The 16,888-nt window shown below is 38.9% G+C and overlaps 1 protein-coding gene across 2 annotated transcripts in view; it reads left to right on the top strand.

Annotated features, from left to right (window-relative positions):
* LOC105227111 (ADP-ribosylation factor-like protein 4A) overlaps positions 1-16,888 on the top strand; it is a 566,667-nt gene that overhangs the window by 425,827 nt on the left and 123,952 nt on the right. The window lies entirely within an intron of this gene.

The following is a 16,888-nucleotide window of genomic DNA, read 5'->3' as shown; positions in this document are numbered from 1 at the left end:
AAATATATTTATATTTTAATATATTTTAATGTGTTTTATTTATGTTTAATAATCTACATGTATATATTTACATGTGAAAATAAATATATTAAATCAAAGACAGTGGCGTAGCTACAACTTCGGGCGCCCGGGGCCAAGGATGTTCTGCCGCCCCCCTTTATCTAACAAAAGTGAATGTTTCCAAAATATCTTCGATATTAAGTCTATAAAATTTAGAAACTAGAAGCCACGCAAATTCTGAAGTTTCAAAATTCTCACAATACGGTTTTTGAGGAAATTGATAGTAAATTTACAAGACATTTTATTAAAAGCCATAGAAAAAACCCATTTTCGCCTTATATCTTGTACACTTTTGACACAAGTTGCAAAATAAATTTTGTAAAAAAATTTTTTGAAGTATTTTTCTGAATATTAAAAAACAGCGAAGATTGTTTTTCCGCCCCCAAGACGTTGCGCCCGGGACGACGGCCCCCTTCGTCCCCCTAGCTACGACACTGTTCAAAGATGCAACAAAAGTTGCCAAGGTATCAGCATTAAATTGTTAGGAATTTTGATATTGGATTCAATTATCAACATTAGTTGTTCCATTAGTTTAAGGCAATCTGAAAATTCTCTAGTTATAATTTTTTTTTTTTTTGCGGGTGAGGGGGTGGAAAATGCCTTCCGCATCATCGGTGCTATCGTCACAGCAGCGGTATGTGCCACTTGCAGGTCACAAAAAACCCCCCTCTAAGAAACCGTCGCCTACCCTGGGACCGCCTTTGCATTACTTCAGGGTGGCGTTCCATTTTTCTCATTGAGAGATTTACATCTGCGCACCTGCGTCCAGGTCCCGCTTTTTGCTGCGAAGCAAGATTGCTGCGAAATTCTTGATAGTTTCCCAGTTTGCTTCACTCTCCAACATTATGCTGATTAAATTGTCCGCGTTTATTGGGCCAACCAGGTTTTCTACGGCGGTGCGTTCTTGTCGCCAGCGCACACATTCGAAGAAGGTGTGTTCAGCGTCGTCTTCTGTCCCGTCGTTATATAGGCATGACGGCTCTTCGGCTTTTCCCATTCTGTGGAGGTACTTTTTGAAGTATCCGTGACCGGATAAAAGCTGGGTTGTGTAAAAATCGACTTCTCCGACTTTACGACTTGTCCATAAGTCTAGATTTTTTATTAGCCTGGCTGTCCATCTGCCGCGACTTTCATTCTCCTATCTTTGTTGCCATGCTGTTATTATATCTTTCCTTATTTGTTGAATTGCGCTCTTGTTATGATCGGATGATTTTTTTAACTCCCACAGCATTTTCCTTTCATATGCTAGTAGGTCGATTGGAGCATTGCCGCTTATAACTAATATTGCGTCGCCTGATACTGTTCTGTAGGCTGATGCAACTCTGAGGGCTGCGGTGTGGTACACTCTGGTCACTACCTTACGTCGATTTTCTTTTTTAAGCGCGTCTGCCCAGATTTCGGCTCCGTATAATAAGACTCTGATCGTCGTCGACATTAGGAGCTTTCTCTTTCATTGGCAGGGTCCTCCTATGTTAGCCATTAATCGGCTCAGTTGAGACGTGATCTTCGCTGCCTTACCTGCGGCATGCTGGATTTGTACCCAGAAGGTTAGTCTGAGGTCCAGTCTTACGCCTAGGTAGTTAACGGCTTTGTTTGTCCTAAGGATATCCGTAGTCTTCTGCATGTTTATCTCGAGAGGTATGTGCTTGTTTGTTAGCAGCAGTAGCTCAGTTTTCTCCGTACGAGCTGGAGGCTGTGTGTGTCGAGCCATACTTGCGTCCGTATCATGACCTGGTTCAGCTTTCTTCGCGCTTCTTCTGTATCTTTTGCTGTGATTACTGTCGCGATGTCGTCCGCGTAGCCAATTAAATATGATTCGTGTGGTATTTCTAGTTTTAATATAGCGTCGAAGCTAATGTTCCATAAGTCTGGGCCTAGAATAGATCCTTGTGTTGCTCCTGACGTAACTGCTATCTGTCGTGACCCTTCTTTGGTTTCGTACAGCAGTTTTCTGTTGCTAAGGTAGCTCCGCACCACAGCCCTGAGGTAGTCGGGTATATCGAAGCTTTTTTCGAGAGCGTCGATCATGTCCACCCATCTAGCAATGTTGAAAGCGTTTCGGACATCTAGAGTCGCCAGTAACACTATTCTTTTATATTTATGCCATCTACGTTGTGCTACTTCTACGCTTTCAATGATGCATTTTATGGCTCCTATAGTTGATCTACCGGGTCTGAAGCCATGTTGTCTAGGGGACAGTCCTCCAGTTTCGTTAATAGCCTCTTCGAGTCTGGATTTTATTAGGCTTTCAGGCCCGATGTATCAAGCATGCATAGTGGACGGTATGCTGATGGCGAATTGGGGTCTCCTTTTCCCTTACTGATTAGCACCAGCCGTTGCTTTTTCCATGGTTCAAGGAATATTTCGGTTTTAAGGCAGGCATTATACAGGTTTAGCAGCACTGCCGGGCGCTCTGCTGTGATTATTTTGAGGATTTCTGCAGGGATCCCGTCCGGGCCAGGTTATTTGTTGGCCTTGAGCTTGGCTGTGGCTAGTTGCAGCTCTTCGAGGGTAAACTGGGGGATTTGGGTCGATCCTAGAATGTATTCTGGGTCACTAGCCCTTGTTTCGTGTAGGGGGAATAGTGCGTTCACAATGTTATCCATTTTCGCAGCGGTTGAGTCACGTGGTTTTTCTCGAGCGCCGAGTTTCTTCATAACTACTTTATATCCAGGTCCCCAGTCTGTTTATATCCTCGCGTAGTTCCTCCCATTTTTTCTTTTTGCTGTCGTCGATGGCGTGCTTCAGCTCCTTTTTTGCTGATTTATATTGCCCGGCTTTTTCGGGTGCGGCTCCTCTGTGCCTGGATCCCGTGTAGGATCTGCGAAGGCGGCGACATGTGCGTCTGAGTTGGGCGATATTTTCAGTCCACCAGTAGACTGCTGCCTTATGTTTGCTGTGGGAAGCCTTGGGCATTGATTTTTTACTGGCTCTTGTTATATTAAGCATTGTGTGCTCGACAATTTTTCTTGCATTTTTTGGGGAGCTGCTAGATGTGTTTTGGTCGTCTATTGCGGAGATCAATTTCGAAATATTTAGCTTCGAAATGTTCCACTTCCGTGTTGCAGTCTTTTTCCTGTGCTGGTTAGCGTTTGTTCCTGTATCGAAAGTGAAGGAAATGTACTGGTGATCGCTGCCAGTGTAGTCCTCCAGGACTTTCCATTTCTTTATTGAGGCTGCCAAGCGTTCTGATAATAGAGTGATATCTGGTGTAGTTTCCTCGCATCCCGTGTTGAGCACTATAAGGCTTAAGCGCGCAGCCATTTCTAGAATCCGCTTTCCTCTCGAGTCCGTGTTTGACATACCCTACTCTACAGCTTTGGAATTTAGGTCTCCGGCGATAATTAGATGACCTTCTATAGACCTGGCTGTGTCCTCAATGTTGTCGAGCTTTTCTTGGAATTCTTTTATGCTATCGCTTGGCGTCAAGTAGCAGCTGATTACTGTAAAAAGGTCGCATTTGGCCCAGACAAAACCATTGCCGTTCCCTTTGTCTACAGTGATGGCGTTACTCCCTGGTGGTAGCCCACCATAGCCCATGTTTCCCACAGCAAACATAGCGGCGGTCGAGCTGCTATCTTCCAGCCAGGTACCTCTCCCTTTCTTTTTATATTGCTCGCTTATGATGATTAACTCGTAGGCGTTCTCCATCACCATTTGCGACAGTAGTGCGTCAGCAGCCTTGTATCTATGCATATTGGCCTGTAATACATTCATTTGTTTTGGTATTTCCTATATGCCGCACATTTTGCGGAACCCGGGATATGGTCAACTTTTTCGTGTTTAGCCTCCACGCAGAGGCAGCATGAGGGAGGCTTTGTGCACTCTTTCATTTTGTGACCTGGTTTACCGCATTTTATGCAAGCACCTTGTCCTCTTCTATCGGGCCCTTTGCAGTCCCAGGTTAAGTGCCCTGGTCCAAAGCAGCGAAAGCATTTTTTGGGGTTTCTTTCAGTCGCAGCCTGCAGTTTACCCCGCCGATTTTTATGCGTGCCTGTCGCATCAGTGTGTCAGCTTTATCCTCGTCGAGCGTTATATTTGCCCTGACCTGCTCTCCTGTGTTAGGTGCTGTTATGTTTATCGGCAAGTCTTTGATGGAGTCCTGTAGCACTTTTTTACAGCCTCTGCTACTTCATATTTTGTTGAAAGGGAGTCGAGGCCTCTAATCTCTATTGTGGCTTTTGATTTGACGTCGGCCACGGTTGCGGATTCTCGGAGGGTCATCTTGAGTGCCTCGCAGAAACTGGCTTTTGTGGATTGTCCCTTCTCCAGCTCCAGTAGTAAAGCCCCGACTCTTGTTTTGCGGATTCCTCTGATTTTCACCTCTGCTTCTCTTATGTTAACCTTGCTATGGATATTTTTGAGGACCTCGGCGTAGCTATTTCCTTCTGCTGGCTTAATGATTACGGCCTCCGATTGTCGTTTGGCCTGCTTTTTGCTCTCTGGTTTGAGGCGATAATCTTCCCTTGTTGTCCTCCCTCTTTTGGGTTTTTGTTTTCCGTTCCTTCTAATGCGTGTATCTTCCTTGCTTTTTTGGGCAAGACTTTCTGCCACTTGCCGTCCTTTTCTTCTTTGTCGCACTGTTTCTCGAGGCTCCACTGGACTTGTCGCTCGCCGCTTCGAGTTTGTTGGCTCTGTGGTCGTGATCCGTCTACTTAGAAGTCCGCGTCTTTTCTCGTTTTCTGCGGTAACTCTTCATTACGTCGAAGAGTTCGTTCAGTTGTGCCGCTCCGTTCTTGACATCCAAGCTGACGTTCTTTTGCTTTGCCATCGCCGTCTTCATGATTTGCACAATACTCTTGCATTTTTCCAAAGATTCCTCTTCTGCTCGTCACATTTGAGTGATGTCCTCCTGTTTCGGCGAGTTTTGAGGTCCTTCTATGGTGGCCACTGGGGTGCTCTTCTCTTATGTTTGTTTTGCTGGTGGTTTTTGTGTGGAAGGAGTTTCCTTTGGGGCTATATTTTCATCAGTTTTTTCGACCTGTTTGGGAGTGATGGTCAAGATGGGGGATCTGTGTATCCTACTGCTTCTGCGGAACACGGTCCCGTATTCCTCGTCTTGAGCCTCTTTGTTTTGTTGTTCTGTATGTTGTTCCTTTTATTGGAGTTTTTGTTGTTGTTGTGGTGTGTTCATTTTAGATCTAATGGGTCTCCGCTTCAAGCCGCTATCTCCGCATGTTGTAACAGTTGCCCTTTATGAACCCCGTGGTTATCTATGCAAGCAGGGAGGCCACGCAAGGGTTGACACAAGTCCTTATGGGAGCTTATGTTCAGAGCCAAGTTCAGGCACGAATCAGGAGCTCGTCTCAACTGAACCTGTACGGCCAAAAAAGAATTTTTGGCGACGTGCATTGAACGTACTTGAAGACCTGCCAGGATTTTAACGAGACGGAGGTGAGAGCAGTATTAGCCTGCCAGCCATTTCGGTAAGATGTCACTCTTGCCTACTGAGGTGATAGAATACTGCCCTCCCCAGCCCTTTGTCAGACTATTCCATTATTTGTTTCCAGTATTCCATAATCAGAACCTTACTGGCCTCGATTCTGATGGGCGCTTGCCCAGGGTTTTCGCCGGCGTCTGTGCACTGTTGGTGCTGCTCACTGTATGGTTCCCTCGTCGCTTTGTTGCCTCCCTCCCGTGGGTAGGTTCTCCCTCGGTGCAACCCCGGTGGGGACGCTTATTTAGAGGCGGCATCTTCTCGCCTCTTCGCCGCAGGTTCATTGGGCGTATTAGACGTTTTCAGCCAAGCCCTCCTATCCTGCAGCTCTTGGTCGGGGGCTGCGTATTACTATTCGCAGCTAACCTACCACTATCCGCCAGCTGTGACCCCGGTAGTAGCCTGAGCTCAGCCCTACCTTCTTTATTTATAATAAAAATGTGTAATAACACACATGATAATATTACGGAGGACACTTTTTTTAATTGACACTAATGTAGTTTGAAATTTTAAAATTTTGTTTAAAAATACCGAAAGCTTGTTCTATGTGGACTCTTGTTTAGCTAAGATAACAATTAAAGTCCTCTGTTCCCGGTTGAAGTTTCCGTTGTCTCTATATGGGGTCATTAGGAAATTTGAAATAGGGTAAGCAGAGTCGTTCTCAGCCAGCTCTACTTGGCCAGTAGTGATAGCTTTGAATTTTGAGCTACTTTTCCATACTTTCACATCATGGCAACTAAAACATACATCCAAATAGCATTGTAGCTAAAAAATACTTCCAAAAAACGAAATTTACGGTCACATATGGCTTAAAGTTAATATTTCATTAAAAATAGTCAGAATATATCTAATTTCAAAACTAAGCTCACCTGCATTATTACGAAATGTGTGCCTGTTCGATTGTTACAACTAATGACATCCTCCTTTGGGGTTGGTATTTTGAAATGACTACCATCTAGACACCCAATTGAGAATGGAAACGGACTATTACTACTGTTCTGAATTATTTTCACTATCTTATATTGACATACAGCGGAAGGCCACATTATTTCATTCTTTAACGCTAAACAAATAATATCCACGATGCCAAAAATATTTTATGAGCTGTTGCTTTAGATATGTGAAAGCGGTCGCTTAATTGCCTGAATGTTTGAGTGGTATTTACCAACCTCCACAAGGTAACATATAAGCAGTACCTGATCCTAAAAATCCAAGAATTTACTTTATATATCGCGCTATTATATATGGCTAAAAAACGTCATTAGTATAACTTTCTATGATATCGAAGTACGAGGTGTGTTCAAAAAGTATCGCGAATTTTGTGTTTTTTCAAAAATTATTTATTTGTTCATGAATATCTATTTTGTCCCCTTCAAAGTAATCCCCATGAGATATTATACACTTGTGCCAACGATTTTCCAATCTTCGAAGCACTTCAAAAAATCATTTTTTTTTATCTTCTTCAGCTCCTCCTTCGATGCCGTCTTTATCTCGTCAAGAGAAGCGTAACGTCACCCTTTCAAGGGTCTCTTCAGTTTAGGGAACAAGAAAAAGTCACAGGAGGCCAGATCTGGGGAATACGGTGGCTGCGGCATCATTAGTGTGTTGCTTTTGGCCAAAAAGTCGCGCACAAGCAACGATGTGAGAGCAGGGACGTTATAGTGGTGCAAAAGCCAATTTTTTTTCTTCCACAAATCCGGGCGTTTCTGGCGGATTGCTTCGGGCAAATTGCGCATAACTTGCAGGTAATATTCCTTATTGACCGTTCTTCCTTGTGGCAAGAACTCATGATGCACCACGCCTCTGCAATCGAAGAAAACTGTCAGTTACGATTCGCGATACTTTTTGAACACACCTCGTAGTTCGCTACTTTTGGAATTAATTGTTTAACTTTAAAGTTTCTCGCCAAAAATAACTTCCTCATTTTGAATGGTTCATCCTCTTTTCGTGTCTTCTTGAGAAATTTCCAATTCATCAACAATAGTACTGATTAAAAATATTTCGCTAATTTTTTATTCAGAAATGCAAATATGGCAATGTACAGTATCGAATAAGCATCATGTAACAACATCAGCCGAAAAACCAATAACTTCGAAGTACAGTAGAATCCCGATTCTCCGAACATCGATTATCCGAATATCCGATTATCCGGACTCATTCGTCTCGGCTCTAATTGTCAATTCAAAAATGTTTTTGACAGCCCAATGATACATGTTACGACAAGTTTATTTTCGCGTTCGATCGTGTTACGTGTACTCCCGCTCTCATTTGTTTGCGAGATAGTGTTTGTTATGGTTTCATTTTCTTAGATAGCGTTCAACTGAAAGGTTGTCTCTTATTTTAGTCTGCCTTTTTGTGTTGGAAATTTACAATGTCCAAGCGAAAAAGAGTAGTGTTGTCTCTTAATGACAAAGTGAAGATAATTAAGAGTATAAAAAATTGTGAATCTGGCAGTAAGTTGGCACAAATACATGGTGTAGGAATTTCTACGATATCAGACATTAAAAAGAATTCTGATTTCATAATGAAATTCACCTGCGCGCTTGAGAAAGAAGATGGAAGTTCGCAACGTAAAGTTATGAAAAAATCTCGTGAAAATGCAGCACCTGGGCACAAAGTGAGTAAGGACAGAGTTCCAGTTATGGTTTGCGCAAACGCTAATGGAACACATCGATTGGCACTGCTACTTATTGGTAAATCAAAAAATCCGCGCTGTTTCAAAAATGTTAAACTCCCCTTAACTTACGCTAACCAAAAAAAAGCATGGATGAACAAAGATATTTTTCTTACTTGGTACGAAAATACATTTATTCCTAAAGTGAAGAAATTTCAAAAGGACGTGGGGAAAGAGGGCGACGTATTGTTGTTGTTAGATAATGCGCCAACGCACCCTTCCGCTGAAACACTAAATCGAGAAAATGGGAAGTTCAGAGTTAAGTTTTTACCCCCTAACGTAACATCGATATTGCAACCAATGGACCAAAGTATCATTGAAACTTTAAAACGTTTATACAGAAACCAACTATTGCGTCGTCTTTTGACAACAGAGGACAGTGAAATAGAAAAGACGTTAAAGTTTTTTAAGGAAACAAATTTAAAAGATTGTTGTTATATGCTGGTAGAAGCGTGGAACTCTGTGGAATTGCAAACATTAAAAATGGCTTGGAATAAATTATTAAAATTAACTCTATTTAATTCCTCGATTAAACCGCATGACGATTTTAAAGAAATAACAGAAGCAGTGAAAACTCTTAGCATTGGTGAAGGGTGCGATGAAGAAAATATTGAGGAATGACTGAACTGCGATAATGAAGACTCTGGATTCCAAATTTTAACCGATGAAGAAATCATTGAGGATTTGAACAATAACGAGAGAGAAGATGAAGAAGAGACTGAAACTGGCGATGGTTGTCAAGTACCATCTCACGCAGAAGCTCTTGAAGCTCTTGATATTGCTTTTAAGTGGTTTGAAAGACAGGATGTATCGGATCCCATACGGTTGATACAACTGAAATGCATCAGGGACTTGGCCGCAATGAAACGATGTGATTCTTTACGTCAAAGACCAATAACAAGTTATTTCCAACCAAAATTTTAAACTACATAGGCATTATGTAATACATTATTTATCGCTATAGCTCGGTTTTTATTTATCGGATATATTATCTAAACTACACTTGTAAAACTTATTACATAATAAAACTTTATTATATGTAATTTAAATATTGTTTGATTTGCTTTGAAATCGATTATCCGGATTTTCGATTATACGGAATACCCCTGGTTTTATTTGATCCGGATAATCGGGATTCTACTGTAGTAGATAGTTTAGTTTATCTTGGAACCAGCATTAATACCAAATCCAATGCAGAATAACTCTAGCCAACAGGTGCTACAAGGGCTGCTATATACATATTCTGGCCCAATAATGAAAATAGGCATATTTATCAACGAAAATGGTTTTTTTTTCTCGTTGGATTTGGCTCGTCTTGGAAGATCCACACGGTCGATTGCTGCTTTGTTTCGGGCTCATACGCATAGATCCATGATTCGTCACCTGTGACGATCTTATAATCTTTTGAAGCACCGCGATCGTATTTTTTCAGCATTTCTTTACACCAATCCACACGAGCCTTTTTTGAGCGATTGTCAAATTATGCGGGATCCAACGAGAACAAACTTTTTTACGGCCGGGTGTTCATGCAATATCGAATGTAATGCTGGTGGGAGAAATGCATAGGCATGCTGTAATAGGGGCAAATGAGATGGACTGAGTTGAGGACGTTTTAGTATCATTTTAACGGCTGGAACTTTAAATTAAGCCTAGTGGTTTTGTTATGTGTATGTATTATGATAATTTTTGTTCATTTCTTATGTAATTAATCTCTCTTTTTAAATCTCTTCTGGAAATTCAGTTTCTAAGGTTTTATCTCTAAATAAAAATTTAATTTATCCTTGTCCATATACATAACATCATTTATTTTAACGTTCTCCTTAAGTTTAACTTTGTTTCTAAATACCGCCATATTAAACCCACTCTAAATGACGTATGTATTTACTCTAAAATAAAACAAGAATTAAAATTACTGACTATTTATTTCTTTTGTACCAAGTTCCATCCTATTTCTCTAATGGACAATATGTCAATATGCCGAATTTATGCTTATATAAAAACATATTTTGCAACACTGGAAACACTGCGCAATTTGCACTGCTGATTTTATACTGGCTGATGCCCTTGCATGAAAATTTTAAAATCTGCGCATTTGAAAATAAACATTTCCAAACATAAAATATGCGAAGTAATAATTTTTCTTATTAATGCCCTCACTAGCGAGCAAGATAGCAAAAATTGTCGATGCTATTAGGAAGTTATAAAAAGAAAATAAATGGGTAAAAAAATAAAAGTATTATGCGAATAAATTTGAAGTCAAACATATTATTCCAAATTTTACGTAATCTCTGTTAAATAAAAAATCTTCAAAAACAAAGTAATAATATTGGAATTACATTTAATATCAATTACTTACAATGACATTTTAACTTACTCAATTGATTTTTATGTAAAGTTTTGTGCGGACGACATTACTTAGCCAGTGTAACCGCTGTCTCTTAATTCTCTGAAACCTCAGAGAGGACTTTACTTCTCAATTGCCTAGTCTGTCCGAAGTACATAGGCTGCTATATATATTTCTGGACTAGGCAACACTAAGTGTTGCCAGGTGAAATCAGACATTTCCGTTGGAAAGTTTGACATTTTTTAGCATAACATCACTCAGAACGTTTTGTCATTTAATCGTGAATTGTTTTATTTACAGGGAATTAAAAAATTCATCTCGGCCAAAAAATGGAATTAACTCGTGAACATTTTCCTGCGATCATTTTTCACAACTTTCGACGTGGATTATCACGACAAGAGTGCTTCGATGAACTAAAATCTTTGTATGGCTATGAAGCACCATCCTATAGCACTGTGAAAAACTGTAACAACGAATTCAATCGTGGCCGTCGCTCGCTCAAAGACGAATTCCGTGAAGGTCATCCAAAAACAGCCGTTGTGCCAGAAAACATGGATGCCGTACGTAGAGATGGGATTTTACCCGGAAAAAACCCCAATGTGGCAAAAAATAGGGAAAAAACCGGGGAAAATTACCGAATGGGATAATATTCGGGTTTTTTCATACTTAGCATATGTAACATCTAGATAATGTGTAGATACATGTGTATATCAAATAGTACGTACTATTACTACTAGTTAGAGCTAATCTAACTTTGTTTATTTTCATTATTTAATAAATACGTTATATACATATACTCCATGCTCTCTAATTAAATAAAATGAGCAGTGGCGTACGCGTTGGTGATCTACATATCTATCTCACACGTTGTTTTGCCTTCGTACTGTGCGCACTTGTGTTAATTTGTTGGTATAATTGACGACTTGGATTCTGTTTTGTGGACTTTTGATTGCCTAGTGCTTAAATACGTGATTTACTTTGGGTTGACAACTACTGCTATTCTTACGGACTTCGATACTTACTTCTTTTTATGAACGGTAACTTACCGGTAAGTTTGAGCTTTAATATTTGTTATATGAGACTATAGAAGTTTTATATTACTTGCAAACCTTATACTTTTATTCATTGAAATTGGGCAAAGTATAAATTCCTTCTTTTGGAATTTATACTTATTTCATATTAGTTTCGTAGGTATACCTACTCTGTTAATGTACAATACTTTAGAACAACTCTATGCATTTCTACTGTTTTTTTATGTTTTTTTTTTCTTGGATCACATCATGCCCAGAAAGAAAAAATATTGATGTATGGGAAAACTATTTTCATTCGGCAAACAGTAAAACAGTAAAATGCAAACACTGTGAAAAAGTTTATCAATTTGGCAATGTCAGCAAGATGACCAGCCATCTGTAAAAATGTTATAGATGTCCAACTGTTATCAAGAACAAATTACAGAAAATACCTGTTACTAGCACAACTGCAACAAATCTGCCCTTGCAAACTGAATCACATAATGAAATGTCACAGGATAACAGTTTGACGGATACAATTTCTAATATTACGACTTCATCAGAAGTTTTAACAGAAAAAAAACTTTATCTAGATCAGCTCTTATCGAAGGCAATATTTGTTACCGGTTCTCCTTTATCCATCGTTGAACATCCGCTGTGGGTACGATTTTTTGACGATTTGCAACCACTTTATAAGTTACCATCCAGAAAAGCTATCTCCACAACACATTTGGAAACTATTTATAATGAAATGGTCAATGAAATTACAGACGAACTGAAGTCTATAAATGATTTACATTTGCAGTGTGATGGCTGGAGCAATCAGCGCAATGAAGGTATCATCAACTTCATTATTGCAAAACCTGAGCCTGTTTTTGTTAAAAGCCTTAATACTCTTACAAATCGACATACAAGCCAATATTTATCTCAAGAGATAATCAATGTTATAAACGTGTATGGAGGCCACAAATTTGTAACTGTTATCGGAGATAACGCAAATAATATTCAAAGAGCATTTCAGATAGTTAAAAATTCGTATGCACATATAATACCGCTGAGATGTGTAGCACATACATTGAATTTGCTATGCGAAGATTGTTTAAAACTAGAACCTATTAATGCGTTTATATCGATCGCCACAGATACAATAAAAGCAATAAAAAGAAACCAAAGTATGAGCGTTTTATTAGCTCAGATTGTAAAAGAAAAAGGGAAAACCCGCTGGGGCAGTAACTGCACTGCGTTAAAAAGTTTAAAAAAATCCAAAGTTGCATTACAGACATTAGCAGTTCACGAAGATGCCAATATTTCAAGCGAAATAAAATCAAATTTATTGGATTTAAATTTCTGAACCATGGTAGAAAATTGTATATACTGGAACCTATAACAGATAAAATTTTCAAACTTAAAGGCAATGGAATACTTATAAATGAAGTTTATATAGCCAAAGATATTAAGTCTACATTTAATTTTGCATTTCCGCATATATCCATTCTAAATGAGCATCATAGACAAGATATTGCAAATGCTGTAATTAGGCGAACAAATAATTGTTTGAAACCCATTCACTATGCTGCATATTTATTAGATCCAAGATCGCAAGGCATTGAATTAGAAGAAGAACACGAAGTGGATGCCATGGAGTTTATACACGATGTGAGCCAATCGCTCAATATTGACGTTGGTGCTGATTTAGCCAATTATAGAGCTAAACAGGGTTTATGGATTTGATCATTTATATGGAAACATGTCGCCGAAATGAACCCGGTAATTTGGTGGAGAGGACTCCGCAGGTCCAAATTGCTGAGTAGGGTTGCAGTGCGTATTCTAACTGCTCCCTGTACTTCAGCAGCCACTGAACGATCTTTTAGCACTCGTGCGCATTGTACATAGTCACAAACGAAATAGATTGACTACAGACAGGACAGCAAAAATATCTTTTATATCGTATAATTGAAACTTGTTACACAAACATAAAGTTGATAACAATGACGATGATGACGAGCCGTTATCTACACCCAGGCAATTGTCAAGTCCGTTTGGTATCCCAACAAATGAAGAACGACCTTCAACATCTCGTGAAAATTCGAAACTAATAGAATTTAGCAACATTAATAATATATTTAATGATCATGACAGTAGCGATAGTGACTAAAAATTTTCAATTGTAAAAAAACACTTTTGTAACTTTTGTAAAGTGTAATAAATATTTGTTAGTAAGTATCTCTCGTTGTTTTATTTTTTTTTTGGTCAAAGGTTCTTTCACCACCACAATGCGCAGAAAAAATCGTATAATAAAACAAGAAGACGTCTTTTTGTTGTTATAATAAACTGCTCGTTTTAGTTTAGTTCCTGAATCAGGCTACACTTTCGAACAACAGGCAACTGCTAGTGCCCTATATACGCTGGCGCAAAGTACAGTGGCTCACATCCAAAGTCGGGCAAAAGTATGCAATAGGTTGAAGTGATATTTTTTTTTAAAGAAATGTAAACTGTTTTCAAAAAGCAAGAAATGGTTTTAAAAGCTTATTTATTCAGCAATATTTCACAGCTAGTACTAGTTCTATTTTATTAACATAACGACGCTCAAAAACAAAAATGTAAAAATTCATTAAAAATATGGCCACATTGTAAGTCGGGCAACACACTTCCTTTTGGCTTGTGTTTGTAATAAGTGCGATGTTTAGTATCTTGTTGCGTATCCATTTTGCTTTTCCACTTCTTGGAGTCTATAAGGAATACTTTCAACCAGTTTACGACAAACATCTGGAGTTATTTTCGTCCATTCCTCTTGGAGCGCAGCTTTAAGTTGATCCCTGTTGGTGCACCTCCTATTTTGAACCCTGCGACCTAGCTCATCCCACATTATAGTCGGGGCTTTGCGCTGGAGTTTTTATGACCTTGGGGCAGTTATACAGCAACCAAGTCTTCACCAACAACGAGGAGTGCTTCGGGTCATTGTCCTGATAAAACTTGAAATTATCAGCAATACCCAACATACGCGCACTTTCCTTCACATTTGCCTTCAATATATTCAAATAAATATTTTTATCCATTATTCCTTCAATAAAATGGAGTTTGCCCACACCAGAGGCCGCCATGCATCCCCAGACCATTACGGAACCTCCACCGTGCTTAACGGTCTTTTTCGTGTTTTTATTTTTATATTCTTCGTTTGGTTTACGCCACACAAAACGCCTGCCGTCAGATCCGAACAAATTAAATTTGCTCTCATCTGTGAAAAGAACCTTAAAATAATATAATTTACTTATTAGGAAATGTTCAAACATAATCGCATTTACAATTTACCTGACTCCAAAATGAGAAGTCTTTCGTTTTGTATTCGCGCGCAAAATCAAGCCGATCTTTTTTTATTTTTTGCACTAATCTAGGGCTTTTTTCGCGCCACTCGTCCATTTAGGTTGTTTTTCCGTAACACTCTTCTTACAGTTTCCGCACAAACACTAATCCCAAAATTTTCTTTGAGAGATGTAGCAAGTTTTGGGGCGGAGAGAAACGGATCCTTTTGAATTTCTTTTAAAATATACTTTTCATCTCTCGAACTTAACTTTCTTTTAGCTGCTTTTCTTTGCATATTTTCTACTCTTTCGCTGTCTTTATATCTACTTATGATATCATGTACAGTCGACTTATTCTTATTTACTGAAACCCCAATTTCTCGTTCAGTTTTACCTTTTGAATGGTGATAAATGACCAATTTTCGCTCTTCGATCGTTGACTGCTTTATTTTACGTGACATTTCAAAAACCAGGAGAACGAATGTTGTGAAATGTTACTTTCTTCAAACCTTGATTTCAACTAAAATTTGCTCCATTTTAAAAGTCATATTTTTGCTGTTCCTAATGGTAAATATTTCACTCCGTTTCGCGCAGGTGTTCTGCCCGACTTTCAATGTGATCGCATTTACAGGGAATTTTTTCTTTTTTTGTTTGCAGTACCGTTATACTAATGTGTATGGTTTTAATTGTTGCAAGCATTTATTGCGTTATAAGTAAGTAATTGTAGTGGGAAAAAAGTTAAGGAAAAAAATGAGTTTAAAATATTTAAAAAAACCAACACAGATATGTTGATTGCTTGCCCGACTTACGATGTGAGCCACTGTATGTGCGCATCGCAAAGTACCTATTTTTCGCTGCATTTGTTCTAAAAATAATAAAAAAATGTTAATTTTTTAATATCGTGATAATTACGTTCTATAATGAAAATACCCATCAATTGGGTTTTTTCCCATTTTTTATTTTTATTCCCGTTGGGTTTCTTCCCACTGCCCATTTCTAGCCGTGAACTGATAATGCAAGACCGTCATGTAACATACCTTCAAACAACAACAAATGCGCTAAAAGCAACCACTATGCAGGTACCAGCAAGCACCCAAACAGAGAAGGTAGACAAAACGCAAGGTGAGAATGTACCAAACAAAACAGGATCATCTGTTCAAACTTTTATTATTGAGTATTAATATTTTTAACAGATAAAAAGTCCCACAACCAATGCTCAAATAGAACTGATGACAACTTCTAACCCAAAATTTAACACATCCAATTTACAACTTAAAATGTCTGCTCCATCGAACAATTACCATTAAGGAACCATATAAAAAAAATTTTCCAGTACAATAACTGTCAACAGTATGGACACACGAAAGCAAACGCAGTGTCTCAGTGGTGTGTGTTGACCTACATTCTACTTCAAAATGTACTCCTAACAGGCAGCATTTAAATAAAAATTTTAGTAATTGTAGGGGATATCACACTGTAAACTATAGGAGTTGCCCCGTATGTAAAGACTTTAAAACGAAATTGTCTGTCGGAATTCAAGCACGTCTTAACCAAATGTTAAATGTTCCTCCTAACGAATTATTGAAATCCTTGTACATATTTTAAAACTAGTAAATCTTAAAGACACTACTACACAACGAAGCAATGCAAACGTGAAAGGCAACATTACACAAATGCAATTGCCCCAAAACCAACGAAATGGATGCGTTAAAACTATGACTTTCAACCAATGTCTGACACAATTTATGTCTACAATGCAAAATATGATTCAAGAGATAATCAAAGCACAAAACACCACCAACAATGTCAGCCTGGAAATCCAACGCAGGATTACTCTTGCCATCAGGTGCTACTTCGGACTGAGTAGGCAATTGAAAAGTAAAGTCCTCTCTCGACGAACAAAAGCCAAACTCTATAAGACGCTCATAATTCCCGTCCTGCTATATGGTGCAGAGGCTTGGACGATGACAACAACCGATGAGTCGACGTTACGAGTTTTTGAGAGAAAAGTTCTGCGAAAATTTATGGTCCTTTGCGCGTTGGCCACGGCGAATATCGCATTCG

The sequence above is a fragment of the Bactrocera dorsalis genome, chromosome 6 (genome assembly GCF_023373825.1).
Source record: "Bactrocera dorsalis isolate Fly_Bdor chromosome 6, ASM2337382v1, whole genome shotgun sequence".
Classification (NCBI taxonomy): domain Eukaryota; kingdom Metazoa; phylum Arthropoda; class Insecta; order Diptera; family Tephritidae; genus Bactrocera; species Bactrocera dorsalis.
The sequence above is the reverse complement of the archived record's forward strand: the minus strand, read 5'-3'. Positions and strand labels throughout refer to the sequence as shown.